The sequence below is a fragment of the Bos grunniens genome, chromosome 3, assembly GCF_055505025.1.
Source record: "Bos grunniens cultivar Pamir isolate PY7600 chromosome 3, Bosgru_T2T1.0, whole genome shotgun sequence".
In the NCBI taxonomy this organism is placed as follows: Eukaryota; Metazoa; Chordata; class Mammalia; order Artiodactyla; family Bovidae; genus Bos; species Bos grunniens.
Window position 1 is genome coordinate 70,145,473 of NC_141167.1, and position 7,889 is coordinate 70,153,361.

The 7,889-nt window shown below is 39.2% G+C and overlaps 1 non-coding gene and 1 pseudogene across 1 annotated transcript; one reads left to right on the forward strand and one right to left on the reverse strand.

The window, feature by feature from the left end:
• The first annotated feature begins 1,597 nt into the window (after positions 1–1,597).
• On the forward strand, positions 1,598–2,087 carry LOC147375799 (small ribosomal subunit protein uS10 pseudogene; annotated as a pseudogene).
• Positions 2,088–7,471: 5,384 nt separating this feature from the next.
• LOC147375800 (U6 spliceosomal RNA) lies at positions 7,472–7,578 on the reverse strand. The gene has a single exon (XR_015161791.1). It is a non-coding gene; the product is annotated as a U6 spliceosomal RNA (small nuclear RNA).
• Between the last annotated feature and the right edge of the window lie 311 nt (positions 7,579–7,889).

Genomic DNA, 7,889 nt, shown 5'->3' on the forward strand with positions numbered 1-7,889 from the left:
GTTAATAGTGCCAAACGCTGTTTGAAACGTCAAGGTGCACACTAAGACTAGTCCATTGGATTTGGACATGAGGACTTTATTGATAGTTTTTGTCAATTTTCTTTAAAGTAGTAGCAAGTACAGAAACTAGACTACAGTGGGTTGAAGGGTGAACAGGAAGTAAAGAAGTAGAACTTATCTTTTCAAGGAGCCTAACTGAAAAAGAGACAGTGGTAGCTTGAAGTTACTGTTGTTTTTAAAAGTAATTTTAGCACTTTGAAAATAAGAGGTTGAGAATAATCAATGAATCGGGAGCAATCAAGGAAGAGGCAGGAGGAGGTGGGATCAAGCACAAAGAATACTAACTGATGCAGGGCATTTCAAGGAACTTCAGGTGTTTAAATAAAGCACTGGACGCATGCGGGACAGCAGTGGAAGGCAAAGCTGGGAAAGTACAGGCAGGCCAAGACACGAGGAACCGGAAAGCCATGCCAAGGTCTGTGGGAAAGCCATTAGGCAAAGACATTAAATATTTCAATTTATTCTCAACGGCAGACATATAACTATTTTCTAAAGATTACTCTAGCTGCACGTGTGTGCGCTAAATTGCTTCAGTCGTGTCTGACTCTTTGCGACCCTGTCAGGGGTCTGTCCATGGGAATTTCCAGGCAAGAATACTAGAGTAGGTTTCCATGCTCTCCTCCAGGGCAACTTCCCCACGCAGGGAATGAACCGTTTTCTCCAGATTCTCCTGTACTGGCCTACAGGTTCTTTACCACTAGTGCCACCTGCTTTGGAAAAATAGAGAAGAGACTGCAAGAAGGAAGAGTCATGCTGTGCTGTGCTTAGTCACTCAGTTGTGTCCGACTCTTTGCAACCCAGTGAACTGTAGCCCACCTGGCTCCTCTGTCTATGAGGATTGTCCAGGCAAGAGTACTGGAGTGGGTTACCATGCCCTCCAGTACTCCCCAGGGGAACCTCCAGGTTCTCCCCAGGGGAACCTCTCAACCCAGGAATTGAACCGGGGTTTCCTGTATTGCAGGTGGATTCTTTACCAGATGAAGCCCATTGGAATAATTAAGGAGAAAAAGAGGCCCAAACTAAGGAAAAAATGGCCAAGTTGGAAATAAGAGGATGGATTTAAGAGATAATTAGGAGGAATTTTGATAGAATGAACAAGTTCAGTTGAGTTCAGTTTGGTTCGGTCACTCAGTCATGTCCAACTTTTTGCCACCCCATGGACCACAGCATGCCAGGCCTCCCTGTCTATTACCAACTCCCAGAATTTACTCAAACTCATGTCTGTACAATGAACAAGAAGTGGTTACAGATTGAGTGTGAAGACCTGCAAGAGGGGATGAAGGGGACCCCTTCTCATATCCCAGATTTTGAATAGGTAAAAAACAGAAGGCTGATGGTTTGTAGTTGGAAAAAAGATAATTTTCAACTTGAATACGTCTTATTGGAGATGCAGTTGAGATAACCAAGGTATGCAATATGTCTTTAAAAATTCAGAAACCTAACAAACTAGTGGTTACCAGGGGGGGAGAGGGGAGTGGGGAGGGGCAAGATAGGAGTAGAACATTAAGAAGTACAAGCTATTATGTATAAAATAAGCTACAAGGGCTCTTTGAGGAAATCACGGTCGCTGCTGCCACAGCGTCCCAAGGCCACCCGCTCCTGCTCCTGACTCACCGCTGTTCGGGCAGCCATGGCTCTTACAAATACTTGCAAGACTCCTGTGGACCCAGAGGTGGCCGTTCACCAGATTAGGATCTGCCTTACCAGCTGCAACTGTGAAGCCTCTGGAGAAGGTATGTGCTGACCTGATCAGAGGCCTGAAGAAAAGAATCTCAAAAGTGAAGGGATGTGTTCAGATGCCTACCAAGACCCTGAGAATAGCTACAAGGAAAATCCCTTGTAGTTAAGGTTCTAAGACCTCGAGATCATTTCCAGATGAGGATCCACAAGTGACTCATTGACTTGCACAGTCCTTCCGAGGTTGTCAAACAGATAACTTCCATCAGTATTGGATCAGAAATGGAGGCTGAAGTCACCATTGCAAATGCTTAAATCAACATTTTTAATAAATGAATAATCAGTTATCCATAATCTACAAGGATACACTATACAGCATGGGAATATAGCCAATATTCTATAATGACTATAAATGGAGTATAATCTTTAAAAATTGTTAATCACTGTATTGTACACCTGTAACTTATATAATATTTACATCAACTATGAAAAGTGAAAGTGAAAGTTGTTCAGTCATGTCTGACTCTTTGCAACCCCATGGCCTATACACTCCATGGGATTCTCTAGGCCAGAATACTGGAGTGGGTAGCCTTTCCCTTTTCCAGAGGATCTTCCCACCCCAGGGATCAAACTCAAGTCTCCCTCGTTGCAGGCAGATTCTTTACCAGCTGAGTCACAAGGGAAGCCCATACATCAACTATACTTCAATAAAAAGAAGAAAAATAAAACATGTAACATATGACACTTTAATATAATCTTGCAATAAGAAAGCACATGAAACCCAGAAAAACACACAGAACTCCAAAACAGAAAACATAAAATATGGGGTCTTTCCTTGTGGTCCAGTGGCTAAGACTGAATTTCCAATGCAGAGGGTCTGGGTTCAAAGCCTGGTCAGGGAACTAGATCCTACAGGCCAAGACTAAAGATCCTGCATATAGATCTCTCATGCTCCCAGCACAGCCAAATAAATAAGATATAAGATTGTTCATTTGGTTATTTAAACTTTAGAACTAATATATGTCCGAGATATCACAAACAGAATGAAGGGGCAAAAGATAAAATGAGGGGTAATTTTTTCTTTTTAAGAAAAGTTAAAGGGCAAATAGTTGGTAAATGATCAAAAGATGTTTAACAAGACTCAAAGAAACATCAGAAAAAGAACCATAAAAGTTTTTGAAAATAACTGTAGATTAATAAGTAATAAATTTGATAATTGAGACTATTATTACTGACTACCCACTAAACATTTTAATTACTTAGGAACTATAAATGAAAACTAGACACTTAGGCAACATAAAAAATTATTGGAGTTAATTATATTTAACTGAGCAATTGAAATATATTAAAGTAGAAAGACAATTCCAAGTATTATTATAGTATACAAGTTTACATTATTGGTCAAATCAGATACCTTGCTTGCAATTCAATTTCACTTCTAATTTTGAAAATCAAGCTAAAATTCTGGGCAGATTACATTAAAATCAATCCAAGAACAGTGTGTGGGGTGTATTTTTCATTGTCAATGAGACAAGAAGATCTACTAAGGAGGAAATGAAAGCATTTTGGGCTGTTGTGTGTGGCACAAATACCTGAGTCAGTTTGTATTACCACACAGATCTACTTACAGCATATCAGTTTCGAACAGCTATTACTGCCATCACGGATTTAACACCCATATTTACTGCTTTTAAATATTTTTTAGAAACAAATAAATTATAAGATCCTTGTTCAACTGCTTTTGCCATAATTTTTTTTCTTAAAAATTACTGGTCAATTTAAACTTTATTTAGACATAATGTTGACTTAACAACTTAGAAACAATAATTTAGTCAGTAGACCCTAAAGTTAGTAATACTACTGCTAACTGAAGAAAGATATTACATAGGTAAGAATTCTTAGGGGAAAAACATGAGTTTTCTCAAATGCTTTTTTTGGAAAAATATGACTAGATACCTGACTCATCTGTGGGACTGATGTTTCATTTGTGTATGAAAATATGTCATCTCATTATCATGTTTCAGTCCCCTTTATTTTAGTCACCAATAATATGACTGTGTCTTTATCAATTTTTACTGACTATTTACCCTAAGTGAAAAGTTGAAGTATATATAGTTTCTTTCTTTAAGTAATTTGTATCCTAAAAACTTCATAAAGAAAAAAAGTAGGAAACCAAATTAGGAATATTTACAAAAGATGTGACAAAGATTTATCTTCTTAATATATATATATATACAACTCATTTATCAATCAGAAGAATGCTAACAGCCCAATAGAAAGCTAGGTTAAAAGTATAAAAAAATTAAGAAAAGAAGAAATAGATGGTCAATAAAAATACAGGGATGATATAATATATTCAGTTCGGTTACTCAGTCATGTCTGACTCTTTGTGACCCCATGAATCGCAGCACGCCAGGCCTCCCTGTCCATCACCAACTCCCGGAGTTCAACCAAACTCATGTGCATCGAGTCGGTGATGCCATCCAGCCACCTCATCCTCTGTCGTCCCCTTCTCCTCCTGCCCCCAATCCCTCCCAGCATCAGGGTCTTTTCCAATGAGTCGACTCTTTGCATGAGGTGGCCAAAGTATTGGAGTTTCAGCCTCAGCATCAGTCCTTCCAATGAACACCCAGGACTAATCTCCTTTAGGATGGACTGGTTGGATCTCCTTGCAGTCCAAGGGACTCTCAAGAGTCTTCTCCAACACCACAGTTCAAAAGCATCAATTCTTCGGAGCTCAGCTTTCTTCACAGTCCAACTCTCACATCCATACATGACCACTGGAAAAACTATAGCCTTGACTAGACAGACCTTTGTTGGCAAAGTAGTATCTCTGCTTTTTAATAAGCTATCTAGGCTGGTCATAACTTTCCTGCCAAGGAATTACATACTAGTTAGTTCAGTTAAGTTCAGCTCAGTCATGTCCGGCTCTTTGTGACCTGCAGCATGCCAGGCTTCCCTGTCCATCACCAACTCCTGGAGCTTGCTCAAACTCATGTCCATCGAGTCAGTGATGCCATCCAACCATCTCATTGTCTGTCCTCCCCTTCTCCTCCTGCCTTCAATCTTTCCCAGCATCAGGTCTTTTCCAATGAGTCAGTTCTTCGCATCAGGTGACCAAAGTGCTGGAGTTTCAGCTTCAACATCAGTCCTTCCAATGAATATTCAGGACTGATTTCCTTTAGGATTGACTGGTTGGATCTCCTTGCAGTCCAAGGGACTCTCAAGAATCTTCTCCAACACCACAGTTCAAAACCATCAATTCTTTGACACAGTTTTCTTTATAGTCCAACTCTCATGTCCATACATGAGTACTGGAAAAACCATAGCTTTGACTAAACAGACCTTTGTTGGCAAAGTAATGTCTCTGCTTTTTAATATGCTGTCTATGTTAGTCATAACTTTTCTTCCAAGGAGCAAACGTCTTTTAATTTCATGGCTGCACTCACCATCTGCAGTGATTTTGGAGCCCCCAAAAATAAAGTCTGTCACTATTTCCACTGTTATCCCATCTATTTGCATGAAGTGATGGGACCAGAAGCCATTATTTTAGTTTTCTGAATGTTGAGCTTTAAGCCAACTTTTTCATTCTCCTCTTTCATTTTCATCAAGAGCCTCTGTAGTTCTTCACTTTCTGCCATAAGGGTGGTGTCATCTGCATATCTGAGGTTATTGATATTTCTCCTGGCAATCTTGATTCCAGCTTGTGCTTCATCCAACCCAGCATTTCTCATGATGTACTCTGCATATAAGTTAAATAAGCATGGTGACAATATACAGCCTTTCCCAATTTGGAACCAGTCTGTTGTTCCATGTCCAGTTCTAACTGTTGCTTCCTGATCTGCATACAGATTTCTCAAGAGGCAGGTCAGGTGGTCTGGTATTCCCATCTCTTTCAGAATTTTCCAGTTTGTTGTGATCCACATAGTCAAAAGCTTTGGCATAGTCAATAAAGAAAAAGTAGATGTTTTTCTGGAATTCTCTTGCTTTTTAAATGATCCAGCAGGTGTTGGCAGTTTGATCTCTGAGTCCTCTGCCTTCTCTAAATCCATCTTGAACATCTGGAAGTTCACTGTTCACATACTGTTGAAGCCTGACTTGGAGAATTTTGAACATTACTTTGCAAGCGTGTGAGATGAGTGCAATTGTGCAGTAGTTTGAGCATTCTTAGGCATTGCCTTTCTTTGAGATTGAAATGAAAACTGATCTTTTCCAGTGTGTGACCACTGCTGAGTTTCCCAAATGTGCTGGCATATTGAGTGCAGCCCTTTCACAGCATCTTTTAGGATTTGAAATAGCTCAACTGGAATTCTATCACCTCCACTAGCTTTGTTAGTAGTGATGCTTCCTAAGGCCCACTTGACTTCCCATTCCCCGATGTCTGGCTCTAGGTGAGTGATCACACCATCGTGATTATCTGGGTCATGAAGATCTTTTTTGTATAGTTCTTCTGTGCATTCTTGCCACCGCTCCTTAATATCTTCTGCTTCTGTTAGGTCCATACCATTTCTGTCCTTTATTGTGCCCATCTTTGCATGAAATAATACTAGTTAGTATAGAGGTATAAAAAATACATTCATCTATTTAATTGTAAAGATGAAATTATGAAACCTAATGTCTAGAGTACAGTGAGATTGGCACTGAATTCATACATGTTTGTGTAAGTATAACTTGGTGCAAACTTTCTGGAAAGCATTTTGGCAACTGGAATAGTGTCTTAAAAAACTTCATAATTGTAGAATCAGTATCTCACTTTGAGAAATGTAATGAATAATCAGAAATGGTTAAAAATAAGTACATACATGTATGTATGTATGTATAATATTTTAAAGTCCTTAAACATAGTAATGGATAAGTTATTTTGACATGTTGGGATACTAAGCTACTTTATTAAGTGTCATGTTCAATAAGAATATTTGATTTGGGGAATGCTCACAATAAATGAAGAGGTTAGATATTAATATGTATGTATATGTAGTATAAAATACCACATACACATAGTATATACTAGTATATAGTATATATATAGTATAAAATGTGTATGTAGTATAAAATATTTATGAAAACACTGCTGTGATAGTCTTAAGTATCAATCTGGTTGGAATCTGGTACCCAGTTATTTAATCAAACACTAATTTAGGTGTTGCTGTGAAGGTATTTTATAGGTGTATATAATCTCTACAACCACTTGGCATTAAGTAGATAATATCTTCAATAATGTGAGTAGACCTCACCAATCAGTTTAAGGACTTAGGAACACAAACTGAGATTTCCTGAAGAAGAAGTTCTGTGTTAAGACTGAAACATCAAATCCTACCTAAATTTCCATCAGGCCCTACAAATTTTAGACTTGCCAGCCCCCGTAATCCTGTGTACCAATTCCTTAAAATAAATCTCTTTGATATATGTGTCCTATTGGTTCTGTTTCTCTGCACAGTCCTGACCAGTTTAACTGAAAATATCCTATCCTACATTCTAGTTTTCTTTTCCTTCCCAACAGAATCCTGAATTTTATAGCTGGGCACTTGGCTACTCAGAATGAAGATTAGATTTCCCTGAACCATGTGACAAGGTTCTGACCAATGAGGTATAAATAAAAGTGTTGAGTGATACTTCCTGAAGATCTCTCTAAAGGATGGGCAGTCCTTCTCTTCTTTCCCTGAAGATTTCCCTAAAGTAGATGGGCATTCCTTCTCTTCCTTTCCAGAGCACAAACAAATTCTTTTTCTTTTCTAAAAATATGGAATGCTTCATGAATTTGCATGTTATTCTTGTGCAGGGGCCATGCTACCTTCTCTGTTTCATTCCAACTTAGTTCATGTGCAGCCCAAGCAGGGCTTCCCAGATGATGCTAGTGGTAAAGAACCCTCCTGCCAAAGCAGTTGTTGTTAAGAGACACAAGTTCGATCCCTGGGTTGAGAGTATTCCCTAGAGGAGGGCATGGCAACCCATCCCAGTATTCTTGCCTAGAGAATCCAATGAGAGAAAAGCCTATGCTATGCTAAGTCACTTCAGTGGTGTCCGACTCTGTGCGACCCCATAGACGGCAGCCCACCAGGCTCCCCTGTCCCTGGGATTCTCCAGGCAAGAACACTGGAGTGGGGTGCCATTTCCTTCTCCAATGCATGAAAGTGAAAAGTGAAAGTGAAGTG